This window comes from Chelonoidis abingdonii, chromosome 3, assembly GCF_003597395.2.
Source record: "Chelonoidis abingdonii isolate Lonesome George chromosome 3, CheloAbing_2.0, whole genome shotgun sequence".
NCBI lineage: Eukaryota > Metazoa > Chordata > Testudines > Testudinidae > Chelonoidis > Chelonoidis abingdonii.
The window spans coordinates 83,003,343-83,017,530 of record NC_133771.1 but is presented as its reverse complement, the minus strand read 5'-3'; positions in this window follow the sequence as shown (position 1 = coordinate 83,017,530).

Here is a 14,188-nt window from a genome sequence, read left to right as displayed (position 1 = left end):
TCTGGTTCAATGTCTTGCTGGTTTGGTGGTTGTTTTCCTCCAGTTGGATCACCCATTCTCTTCCGTCTGGATTTCTGCCCTCTCATTTGTCCTTCAGAAGCTGGATAACTGGTTCCCCCATTCTCTCTGTAAATGGAAACCTGAGTTATTGCTCTGTCAGCTGCATGTCTGTCATCCACAGGCCATGGGGATTTTTCTGGCTGCATTTTTTGTTCCCTCTTTGAATCTACTTAACAGGAACCCCAACCACTAACTGCTCTGGAGATATCTGTAGCCCATATCCACCTACACCATTGGCAGCACATGACTCCTACATTTGGGGAGGCAGGGTGTGAGTGCTGGAAGGTCCCTAGAAGTGTGTGTGGGGGGCCCACTGGCACCCAGATATGGCCCTGCTCTATGCCCCTCCCCTGCTTTGCCTCCTCCCCCAAGAACCCGCTCATGCTCCACCCCAGGCCCGTTCCCCTTCCCTGAGGCCCCACCCACCATAAATGCCTCTTCCCCTCCTCCCTGAGGCCCTCCTGCCTGCCAGACTGCATCATTCTATGATCTCTTCTCTCTCTAGCTAAGCAGGAGTAGTCTGGGTCAGTACATGGATAACCAAGGAACACTCTGGGAGTCCCTCGCTGGTAATTCACTAGGTGGCAGGCTTCCTCTGGGCCTTCAGCGAATTTACATCTTAGGCTGGTATTGAAGGCTCTGCTGGTGGTGCAGTATTTCAAATATAGATCCTTTTTGCAACAGTAGACTGGTTAATGTCCATGTCCTAGGTACATGCTAATGTAGACTACCTACATTCGAATTACCTAAATTCCCCTCAGAACCACATTTTCTCATGGTATTTTTGCTTAATGCTGTAACCTACTGTGCAGTTGGGGTACTGCACCCCGGATGTGGCTGCATTTCAGTGATGGGATCCTTTTGGATCAAAAGTACTGTTTAAACATGAGATTATATGATTATTAGAGCTCGTTGAAAATTTTCTATGGAACATTTTTCCATCAGCCAATACCAATTAGTCAAAATAAAAACATGTTGTGAGAATGTGTGGATTTTGATGAAAGTACATTGAAAAAGTGGAAATGAAGCATTTTGATAAGGTCAAAACATTCTGCTTGAACCATATCAGAATAGAACATTTTGATATGTTTTGTTTCAAAATTCTTCTTTGTTTTAAAATTGATTTTATTTTATATTTTTAATTGAATGTAATTTGATATTTCTAATTAATTTATTTTATATTTTATAAAATATTGCACAGTAAAATATATGTAGCTCCCACTGTCCACCCAGTTACATTCTTTAGAGCCACTCTCCATATGGGTTTTGATGGCAAGGCCTGGGTTCTTCTGGATCTTGCCATCCACGCAGCAGGATGTACCTTATTTTAATTCCCATATAAATTTATTTGGCAGTGTCTCCACCCACCCCACCACCTTGATCCTTCCTGGCAAAGTCACTAGGGCAGCTTGGGAGGAAAATTCTAATCACATGGTAACCCCCACTTACTTGCCAGATAGTTGGAGACTTCCAAGAAATAACACAAAAACATACAATGTATTTAACACAGTAATTATATTAAACAGGAGAGAAATATAACATAGGGTAAAACATGATTCTCAGGATCCCTCGTGCCCATGCTGATACCCATGAATTTTCCTAGTCACTTGTCTTGTATAGCAAGTGTAAAATTAGTAGCTCATTGGTATGCATACTTAGTAGGGGCCCTTGGTGACCTGTGACCATGATATCTTCTGTGCAGTACTTAGCAATTTGGTTGACTGGGTTCACTACAGTCCAAGAGTCTCTCAAGTGGGATAAAGTGGTAAGTCCTCTGAAGGTTTAATAGGCAACAGGTAATAAACTCCCCAATCTCTTACCCCCTAGTTTGAGGACACAGTTAGAGGAGTAGGGGTTCTCCCAAACAATTTCCCTGACTATCTAACTAAAAGATTGTGACGTACAACTCTGTAACAGAGCCTCAGGTTCAGAGATGGCTCTGGACTCCTCAATCACTGCAGAGGGGCTGATGATCGCTGCTGACAGGCACCCTCTTCATGCAGGAGTCAGGCTGCTCTGCCAGGATTTCCCCTCACCACAAAGGGGTGCAGGACTCAAGGTGAAAATTACAAAACTATACTAAAAATCCTAACTTTAGTCTATGTGATAGACCCAGGCCAGTTGGGTAGAGCAGAATGGCAGAAGGCAGATATACTGGCCACTAGGTTAACAGTTTTCTGTTCCCTGACTGACCAGAGCAGGGGCTGCTCCAGGCTAATGAGAACACCTGACTCTAATTAACCTGCCGAAGAGTTAATATGACCACCTGACTCTAATTAAGGCCCTGCTGATACTATAAAAAGGGCTCACTTCAGTCAGGCAGGGAGGAGCCAGGGAGCCAGAGGAGAGGAAGTGTGGCTGAAGGGCTGGTTACTGAAGATGCCCTCAGACCATTGTTAAAGGAGCCCTAAGGTAAGGGTGAAGAAGGGAGAAGCAGGAGAGCTGTGGGGAAGTGGCCCAGGGAAATGTAGCAACTCTGGCAGTGAAAGATTGGCTGCCAACAACTGCTACCATTAGGGTCCCTGGGCTGGAACCCGGAGTAGAGAGCGGGCCTGGGTTCCCCCCAATCCACCACTACAAGAATATCTCCTGGGAGGGGAAGTCAGGCCCCTGTCAGGATAGGAGGCTGAACAGAGACTGTGGGAGTTCTTTCACCAACCTTCTTGCAGACCTATGATGAAAAGAGCTCAGTAGACTGTAACCGTGGCCCTAGAGAGAGAAGGGCTGCGTGGAGGGTCACAGTGAGCCACTGAGGCTAGCATAAACCGCCTAGAAGCGCAGGACTCGCAGGAGCAAGGTCAGAGCTCTGCCACATCTCCCATAGCAGTGCTAAGACACACTCACAGCAGGCAAGAAGCCCTGGATTAACAACCAGAGCAGAGCCTGCCATGTGGTGATTGATCTCACCTAGGGAGCTGGAGGGCTAACTCAGCCTTGGTGGAAACTGGAAGTCACCTTGAAGAGGAAAAGGGACCAAGCTGAGGGATGTTGCTTTCAGCTACCCAAAGGCCAATTCTCAGGGGAACCCTGTATGAAGGCCTGGGACTCACCAGCTTCCCACACAGCCAGTCCTGCCCTTTCTGTGGCTGGCTCCAGACTATGCCAGAATGGTTTATCCCCACTTCAGTGCTCTCAAGGGAGGTCATTGGCCAGGCTTGTTCTTATTCCTGGACTGTAATTTGCCAACAGTTTGACTCTGCACCCGCCTCTGAGCAAACAGGGGTTCCTGTCACTTTAAATAGTGGCTCGCCTCTCTCCCTCTGGGTCACTTGGCAGACTCTGAGTCTGCCCTTGGCTCCCCCTCCCTATAGGGACAGTGTTTCTCTCTCTGAGCTACCAGCACACAGATTGCACAGGGACCTACTGCTCTTTGGTGGGTTACATATAAAATTAAATACTACCAAATACATTAATGTTCTAATGATTATTAAATGAGCTATGGTAATTATAAAGAGATGCATGTTATCTCAATACCTACAAATTGTGAAAGCACCTAGTATAAGTTAAAAAAGACCCATCCCTTCTACTGGTAGCAGATGGTTCGGTCTTGCCAGGTTGGTTTCTTATTGTAGGAAAAATCAGTAACATGGCATTTGGGTGTACTCTTAGCACAACTTTTTAAAGTTTACACTACTTATGTCTGTCTTTGAACAGCGGTGGTTCGAACCAGCATTCAGGCAATCCACTCTTTCAGGAATCTCAGACACAAACCACTGCCCAGTTTCCAGGCAGTAGCTCAGCCTCAAGATTTGATTCTCATTAGAGAGCTTAAGGTAGAAAACAAACTTTCTTGCTGCTTGCCACAGCTCCCTTCCAAAAGAAACTTTATCACAAAACTAACAATGCAACATTTCTTCAAAGACCACATTGCTTGCTAAGAAAAAGAACCTATCAGAATGTGCAACATTGCCACCCAGTGACTCCTGCCATAATAATAATCATAGCTGGATTCAGCTTCACATCACATAAACATGAGAGGACAAAGAAACAGACAAAGATATGTTTTCTGAAACTACAGAATATAAGGAAAACTTCTTGGGGCACAAACCTCATCTATGTTTTTCATTCTTGATATTTTCTCCCCAGCCTCCATGTGTGGCATACTGGTTTTCACTCGGTCATGTAAGAGCCACAAGATACCTTAATGAAGAGAGATAGAGAGATCGATGATGTGTGCATGCATGTATGTACATGTATTTACTAAAGTTACCTAAAACTAAAGCCTTAGGAGTGCATAACTCAAAACTCTCACTTGAAAGGGTTGTTACCCATAATTCATCTGAAATCTCTGAATGCTTTCCTCCAGGTAATGGCAATTTGTGGTAAACACATTTCTGTATTGTTTAGATAATATGCATCATAGCACTACCAGGCTAGTATTATCAAAAACAGCTGCAGTACTAAATACATCCAAGATGAAAACAAAAGCAGTCAAGAAATATCATCTTCAACAAGCTTCTGTATACTTTCACTGCAGAAAATGGTGACACATTTCTTGACATAAAGCAATCTAGCCTGCACCTCCCACACAGCTGAATCAATTATCCCCATCAGGGATAAAGCCAAATACCTTACATGAACAATAGGAAGTATAGCACTCCCTTCCTCCCCCTCTTCCCTCAATAGCAAGCAGCCTTTCAGACATGAGTAGCATAGCTCCCTTCCAAATGATGTTTCTGAACCCTTAAGAACAAACATTTGCTGTTCCCCTTGTACAATCCAGTTAAGGGCTCCACCAGTTCTTACTATTGAACACTGAAAATTATAAAGGGACTTTTAAATGTTCCCAGCAGCACAAAGCAGCTGAAAAACTGCAGTTGAGGATTCCCCTGACACAAGATAATTTTCAGGCGATGCAGAGCTGGCATAAATTATCCTTATGCCTTCATGTAGGGGGCAAAGAGGAGAGGTGTCATGTCTTTCTTAGATTAAATAATTGAAACACTCAAGTATCTTGTATGATATTTTTGCAGCTTCCTGTTTCTGGGAATAACCTATTAGTCTCTCTCCATGTGTTTCAGCACTTCCATTACCAGACCATGCTATAATTAGGATGAATCCAAAATGAAAAAAAATAGTGGAAAAAATGTTCAGTCTGAAGTTTTTGAACCTCATAAAGTATGATTTGGATTTGGTCCTAGTTTTCGTGAAAGTTTGTATTAGTGATTTTACCCATCCCTTGTAGATTTCTACCAGATGGCTCTGTTGTGTACATATAGATGCAAATTCTTTACTTCAGTACCAAGTTTTAGTGTATTAATTGAAGTCTCCTAGTGCGCTGGGACAAAACGGCATGGCATAGTATACTTTGTACAAAAGTAGAGCCCTTATCTTGAAGGTGAATTTTGACAATGTTGGGATGTGTCTCCTTTGTGTTTTAGTAATTACTTTGGTGTTTTTATGCATACTTTATATTTCAGCTCATATCTCTTCATTTCTTTTCCTAGATCCTCATCACACTGATTGCATCAATTCCCATTTGTTTCTTCAGGACTTCTTGGCAGATCCCACGGTACTCTCTTATTTAATCCTTGACTAGTCTTGCTGCACTAAACCCAGAAGATTTTTGAACCATGAATTTGAATGCTAATTCCATCCTTGGAAGACTGCATTTACAAAAGTGTAGTGCACATTAATAATCTTAGCTTTTTCTATGCAAGCTGAGTCTGATGGGGTGTAATTAGCACATATTGTTCATTTTACTTAACAAATAAGCTTTGAAAAGCTGGACAATATTAGCATCTGCTGACGGATCTAAGTATTGGGGATCTCACAGTGACAAAACTTGGCAGAATTTCATAGAATCATAGGACTGGAAGGGACCTCAAGAGGTCTTCTTGTCCAGTCTCCTGCACTCAAGGTAGGACTACGTCTTATCTAGACCATCCCTGGCAGGTATTTGACTAACATGCTCTTTAAAATCTACAATGATGGAGATTTCACAACCTGTCAAGGCAATTTATTCCAGTGCTTAACCACCCTGACCATTAGAAAGTTTTTCCTAATGTCCAACCTAAACTGCACTTGCTGCAATTTAAGCCCATTGCTTCTTGTCTCATCCTCAGATAGATTCATAGACTTTAAGGTCAGAAGGGACCATTATGATCATCTAGTCTGACCTCCTGCACAATGCAGGCCACACAATCTCACCCATCCACTTCTATAACAAACCCCTAACCTATGTCTGAGTTATTGAAGTCCTCAGATCGTGGTTTGAAGATCTCAAGCTACAGAGAATCCTCCAGCAAGTGACCTGTGCCCCATGCTGCAGAGGAAGGCAAAAAACCTCCAGGGCCTCTGCCAATCTACCCTGGAGGAAAATTCCTTCCCGACCCCAAATATGGCAGTCAGTTAAACCCTGAGCATGTGGGCAAGAGTCATCAGCCAGCAGCCAGGAAAGAATTCTCTATAGTAACTCAGATCCCATCCCATCTAACACCCCATCACAGACCAAGATATTAAGGAGAACAAGTTTTCTCCCTCCTCCTTGTAACAATCTTTTTTATGTACTTGAAAACTGTTATCATGTCCCCTCTCAGTCTTCTCTTCTTCAGACTAAACAAACCCAATTTTTTCTATCTTCCCTCACAGGTTGTATTTTCTAGACCTTTTTGTTGCTCTTCTCTGGACTATCTCCAATTAATCCACATCTTTCCAGAAATGCAGCATGCAGAAATAGACATACCCCAGCTGAGGCTTGATCAGCTCAGAGTAGAGTGGAATAATTATTTCTTGCATCTTGCTTACAATACTCCTGCTAATGCATCCCAAAATGATGTTTACTTCTTTTTACAGCAGTGTTACACTGTTGACTCATATTTAGCTTGTGATCCACTATGACCCCCAGATCCCTTTCGGTGGTACTCCTTTCTAGGCAATCATTTCCCATTTTGTATGTGTGAAACTGATTGTTCCTTCCTAAGTGGAGTACTTTGCATTTGTCCTTACTGAATTTCATTCTGTTTACTTCAGACCATTTTTCCAGTTTGTCCAGATTGTTTTGAATGTTAATCCTATCCTTCAAAGCCCTTTCAACCTCTTCCCAGCTTAGTATTATTGGCAAATTTCAGGAAGTCTGGTCTAGTGGTTGAACCTGAGGCTGGAAATCCAGAGATCTGGGATCTATTCCTACTGAAGCTCCACTACAGACTTGCTGTTTGACTTTGGTCAAGTCACTTAATCTCTTTATGCCTCAATCACCTTTTCTGTACAATGGGATAGCAAAACCTACATCCCAGGTGCATTGTAAAACTTAATTCTTTAATGTTTGCAAAGTGCTTTGAGATTGCAGGATAAAAGTTGGGTTACATAAGTGCAACATATTAAAGTGTGCCAATTCAGATGTTCACACCATGCATTTTTCAGTGACTCTTTACGAAGGAAACATTTCTAATCTGCATCTTGTACTCACTCATAAGAAATATATATTCCTTGCTTCTGGTGGTTCCATCTAAATATCCCAATAGAGCTCCATTCCTACTCTTTCTCTGATGAACATGGAGCAGCACTGCCTCTACATGATAGATTCCATAATTAAAGTTTCACTTATTGACCTTCCTAATTGTCCACAATGTAGGTATTTGGCTGCCAAAGCAGCAATGTAACAATTTAGTTTTCTCTTAAAAAGTCATATGGAATTCATATTTCAACCTAAATATTTCTATAATTTGATTAGTTCTAAAATTGTGTGTGATTTGCTACACTAGCATATTATTTTCAAAATCAAATGACATCAAGACCTGTCCTGACGTTTGATGCTTTATTTTGTTAAACACTCTGGCTCACTAGCTTCTAGTGCTGCATGGGGATTGACACCTTACTAAGTCTCAAAGTGATTCATTTCTTTATGACAAAGTAAACAGTTAATTGGAATCTAGTTTTTTTCTTCCAAATGGAATATATGAGGCTACCAAGACAGTTCCAAGTGAAAGCAGGGTCCGAATGAGCTTTTAGCTATCTAGTGATGAGCTTGGGAAGGGGACTTCATGAGCTGACTGTGTTTGCATGGACACGCCCACCTGCCTAAGTGCTCAGCATGATGGGGCTACTTTGGCTAAATCACTTTTGTCTGGTGCTGGATCACAAGTCATTTTGTTATTGGGAGCAGGGGTAATAAAGTATTGTTATCCTAGCCGTGTGAATCAAGGGGGGCAGAAATGTGCTTGGCTTACTCTGATTGAGGAGTTCACCCTCAACTAAACTGCACTTGCTGTGCAGGGGACAGGGATACCAAAGCCCAATGGAGTTGAGAGAAGGTGGGGACAAGTACTTATACTAGAGGGTGTAGGTGCTGACAAGAGTTCTAGATGTTGTTTAAACCATTTTTATCTACTATGTAATAATAGAGCTGATTAAAACTCAATTGAGAGTCTTTTATTGAAAACCCATTGAGCTGAAATCACTAATAATCAAATTTAAGTGTTAGACCTGCTTTGAGATAGTGTCTCTGATGCAAGAGGTTTCCCAGTCTGCACTAGCTCCCCTATGAACTGAAATCACTGAGACCTGTGTTATGTGGTAGGATCTGAAGAGACTGGAGCAAAGTGGCAACTGAGTAGCCAGCAATGAAGCTGATGCCAGAATGAGTACTTGGACAATAGAGCGATCAAGGTGTCTTCCCCTGCCAGGGTGGGAACGTGAGCTCATGCCGGTGAACTTCTGAACTCTGGGTCCTCACTGACAAAGGATAATGGCTGTGAGTGGGCTGGGGTGGGGGTGGGGGTGGGGGTGGGGGGAAGAGAAGAGGCTGTTAAAGGAATTTTTGGTTGTTTGCCCTAAGAAGCTGAGGCAAAAGGACACTGCCCTGGTTTTATGTTTTGAATCCTGAATCCTGCCTGCGGTGTTTCTCAAGTTATGTTAGGGTATGTCTACAACTGCACGATTATTTCAAATTAGCTTAAACCGATATTACAAAACAGATCTAATAAAATCGGTTTAGCGCGTCCACAGTGGGATCACGAAATCGATTGTTTGCGTCCATGGTCAAAGCTACCATCGATTTCAGGAGCGGTGCACTGTGGGTAGCTGTTCCTCAGCTATCCCATAGTTCCCACTTCCGGGTTGAGAGCACAGTGCCTGATGGGGCAGAAAACATTGCCCGGGTGGTGCTGGGTACAGCCTCTCACCCCTCCCTTTGTGAAGGCAGCAGACAACCTTTGGCGCCTTTTTCCCGGAGTGCATTGAGCAAACGCCATAGCACAGCCAAATCATGGACCCTGAGATCACAAACGGTATCCTGACCGTTGTCAACACCTCGCGTACTCTCTGCCAGCAGCATTCAGTACACAGAGGGTGACATTTACAGTACTCAAGGAATTATTTATCTTACTTCTCTTTCACGTGCTGGGGGGGGGGGAAGAGACTGACGAGCTGTTCCGTGAACCACGCAAGACACCGTGTATTAAGCTACAGACATTGGGGTTCAGCCAAGAATGCAAATAGTTTTCAGAGACTGCTGTGGAGACTGGTAGCTGTAGTCCTCATTACCCCCTCCCTCCCTCCATGAGCATCCGTTTGAGTCTCTGGCTTCCCGTTAGCGGTTGTCACGCACCGCTGTGTTATCCTGGAGTTTATTTTTCAAACGCTTTGGCATTTCCTGTTCTTTAACGGAGCTCTGATAAAACAGATTTGTCTCACCATACAGCGATCAGATCTAGTATCTCCCGTAAGGTTCAATGCAGAGCTACTTTTGCATTTGAACTGCATCCACCCTCCGTGCTGATCAGAGCTGGACACGTGAAAGCAGGAATGTCATTCTAAAGGTCTCGGGGCTTTCCTGTTTACTGGCACTAGCCGCATCCGAGTTCGGATTGGGACCAGAGCGGTCAGTGGTGCACTGTGGGATACCTCTAGGAGGCCAATAATGTCGATTTTCGTCCACAACGAACCCTAATCCGAGTTATCACTTTCGAATTTAGCGCTACTCCTCTCGTCTGGGAGGAGTTCCGAAATCGATTTAAGGAGCCGTTTAACTCGATATTAATGACGACGTTGTGTGAACGGGTACAGCGTTAAATTGGTATATCGGCCATTAAACTGATTTAAAGTCGCAGTGTAGACCTGGCCTTACAGTTTCTTTTCTCAATGTAGACTCTGTGCTAGTGAGAGGGAAAGTATTGCCTCTTAGAGAGGTACCCAAAGGCTGATGTATAATTGTCCCAGGTTACTGGGTGTGGGCTCTAGCTGGTTCTGTGTTGTATTATTGAAAAGGAACCCCTAGTTATTGAATCAAGCTCTTGTTGGTGATGACTCCATCTGGCAGAAAGGTTACAAAAATGCTGATGAAAATGTGGTGGATTTATTAGGTTTCACCAAAATAACAATATCCAGTGACACAGTGGTTTCTGCTGGAAGTGTCTCCTGTAATGACCCAATAGAACAAATAAAACTTGTCTGATTTTATTGGACTCTGAGGGCTACTCCATCCTCCTTCTCCTTTTGATGGCAGTGACATCTGCCTTTGAGGAGATTCCCTGTTAGAAGTGGGGAGGAGGCAGGGGATACTCAGGCAACCACCTTTCTTCTGAAATTCTGGAAGCTTTAATTTTAGGATGAGTCCATTGATGGCAACTTAACTGGTACAAGCTACTAAGAGATGCACTAAAGAATCATCTGTTTCAGGAGTCCCCAACCAAGTCTGCCCACTGTCTGGGCTGAGTTAGCTGGCTCTAGGCTCCACAGTGGTGTGGGGCTGTGTGCCATTGTGACCACTTACACCACTGCAGATTTTTCAGCCCAAGAGCCTTATAACCAGTGCAACCCAGGGTTTATTTATAGCTCTTTCTGTTTAAATGCTGGCATTATATTTCCAGTGGATTTTGGTTAGTTTGCCAATCAGAAAAACCTCTTCATTTTCCTCTGTAGAAGGGGAAATTTAGCTTTCCTAAAGTCGCACTTTCATTATTGATAGAAACAAATACATATCAGTGTTCAGAGTATGATGTATTTCATACAGTGAATTATAAATGCTTGATTTAGAGATTTCGCTTCTCAATAATCATGGAACGATCAGCAGCCAACATGTTCTCTTATCTACTGAACTATAACTAAGACAAACTGTTAAATAATTGCACTCAGCTTCAGTTAACTGGATTTTACCTCTAGCTGATAAGAACCTTCAATTCTGTTGCTCTTAACATATGAAAGGCTGCTCCCTCATCCTCTGCCATTGATATATAAGATACTATTAGTGTAGTTTGGCTTTCTAATCTACTAATCTGTTCACACTGCTGACACGTCTCTGTTTTGACAAAAATCCACTCATACAGTGGTTTTGAAAAACATAAAATTGGCCATAGATAAGACTTCAGGGGTTATTTAAAAAATGTAAGGGAAGATCAGTAAAATATAAAAATGTGTCCTGGATTTAGCTAGTATAGCTGCTACTTTCTCTAAAATTACACAACACTTGCCTGCCTAGTCTTGAACAGCTGGTCAAATATTGCAAATAGTGTCACCTTTGAGCTTTTAAATAAATTTGCTCATGTTTCACTTGTGTTTCAAATTGCATGAACATTCATGCAATCAAGTTACTTGCCATGAATGTTCATGGAAAATGAGTCTCATGTCCTAAATTTTCACATATGAATATCCACTCTAGAGGTAGCATCTGATGCCCATTGAAGTTAATGGAAAGACTCTCACTGACTTTAATAGGCTTTTCTGATCACAGCCTGGAAATGTTTACATTATTCTCCAATGAAGGAAAAAAAACAGATGGCATTATTTCATCTGGCCAATTGTAACTGCCCAGCATAGCTCAAATATCAAAATACTCCCAGAGAATTGTTCACAATCAATAGATAGATTTTAATCACAATAAATAATCTTTCTTGAATAATAAAACCAGTGAAATCATGATCTGCTCTCTGAGGGTCTGTTGGCAGAGACAGACTGAGAGCACCACATATATTTTCCATGTAGAATTATTTATGCTGCTGTAGTCTGGAGTCCTGTTTTCTAGTTCCATGCAGATCTTTTCTTCTAAATGAATGTTATGAATATCTGTTTACTTAAGGTTTTATGTAGTGAGCCTATGGTTATGCATGTGTTTACAGAACATTTCCAAAGGAGTGGAGGTTCTTTCATCTTTTCCTGTCTGGTTTTGCTTTTCAAGTATGCTCAAAACTGTTATTTCCCTAATTCTCATTGAAATTAGGATTCTGCAGTGTGTAATTCTTCCCTATTATATTCCTGGAACAATGAACAACTGCTAATGATTAGAAGCAAAACAACTGAAATAAGGTGTTTTCTAAAATGATGGTTCTAGTCAGTGCATCTGAAATAAACAGGATGACATATTTATGGGTATTGTGTTCCCAGAAGTGTAGAGTGAGCCATAAGAGATTGTTTTCGTTCTTGTACCCTCTGATACAGACAGATGATGGGGCCAATCTAATTCAACCCTTAGCTTGCTCTGACTTCCAAACAACTGTTCTCTGAATATGTGACAAGTAGTTTACTAGGCATTAACAGAAAAATACTAGATTTAATTTTGAGCTGTGTTTGATTAATATGGTTGATCAAAGGCAGTGATGGCATACAAGGTGAGGTAATTTATGTGCTGTGGTATAAGTTGATTAGTGTTCAGGGAATGTGCAAAACTAGTTTGTGGTTAGAAGAAATAGGTAATGTAGCAGAATTAGTGGATAACACTTAACTGTACAATAAAGCAGCCATAATCACCACCTAAAATATACTATCCTGTTAGTTGCTTCTTTCTACATTTCCTTTCACTTCCTCCATGTGTAAGTTGCATTTCATGTGCACCTCCAATGAATGCCAATTGCTTGTATGCAGACAGGACCCTCCATGTGCAGATATCCTCATGCTACATGCAAGTAAGGCACTAGCTGCCTCTGTAGGACTGGCCCCTTTCACCAGGACTCAGGAGAGGGCTCAGTACAGGGGCAAGATGCACGTGAGGAATTGACGGGGGGATTGGGTGGACAAAGAGTTGGGTATGAGTGAGGATTAGGTAGGGTCAGGGCTGGGTGAAACTCATTGGCACTACAGCTAGCCAACATTTTTTTTTTCCCCATTGGCTTTGTTTTTAATGAAAATGGTTTTGTATTTTTTTTTTTTTTTTAAAGAGGTCTCTTTTATTCCTAGGCAAGGAAACACAGCCTCCGCAATGATAGCCAAAGTGAGATAGGATTTTCCTTGAATTCTCTCTCACCAACTCCTATAGTTTTACCTTGTGAACCTCCAGGGTTTTGCCATGAAATGTTGCCTTATACCATGAGAAAATGAGCTGAAAAGAATTCAAATTTAGAAGTTTTCAGAAAATAAAGGAGAGATTTTTTTTTTCACAAATATTTTCATGCTAAATGTGTCCCTTTTCTGAGCAACTCTCTAGGCCTCCATGTTTTTTATAGCCAGGTAGAACAAAACCACTCTCTTTTTTCAAGATATCTTTATAAACAGAAATATTTATGTAGACTGTAGCTGCAGGCAGAAATAGAGTTTAAAACTTATTTGATTAGCTTGAAAATGAAGTAAATGTCTTAAAATACCCTGAGAACATTTCATTTATTTCTCTGATCATAATTTTATATCTGATTTCAATGCCTTTAGTGAGATAGTAGTTCTTATAATGCAAACTAATAAAAACATATTATCTTGCTGTCCCGTCAAATGAGATCCTTATTAATTTTAGCTTGACAGAAAAGCTTTACCTAACAAAATGGACACCCACTTTCACTGACATAACATGAACTATTTGAGTGTTTAAACATTTTTATGAATTCTGGCTCCAACTTTGATATAAAAAAGGTTTATAATCGTTTTCTATACATTTCATAAGCAATTCTAGAGAGTAAGTCAATGCTCTTGGGAATTTGGCAGAGGGACACATACCAGAATTTGAATTATTGTTTATGTGCTTATCTACAGAAGTGATCTGTCATCATGCAGCTGATAATTAAATACATGTATCACCCATAAAGTTTTAATATAAAACAAACTGATATCACAGAGTGTCTGTTCTTGATTACTTTGTGACATGCACTATTTATATTTGAATCATGACTCCAGTTAGGTCTGAGTATAACCCTCTGACTGTAGGTGCCACTGGAATTGTCTGTATAACTTATATTTATCTGCACGGATACTGAGCCATGCCTTTGAA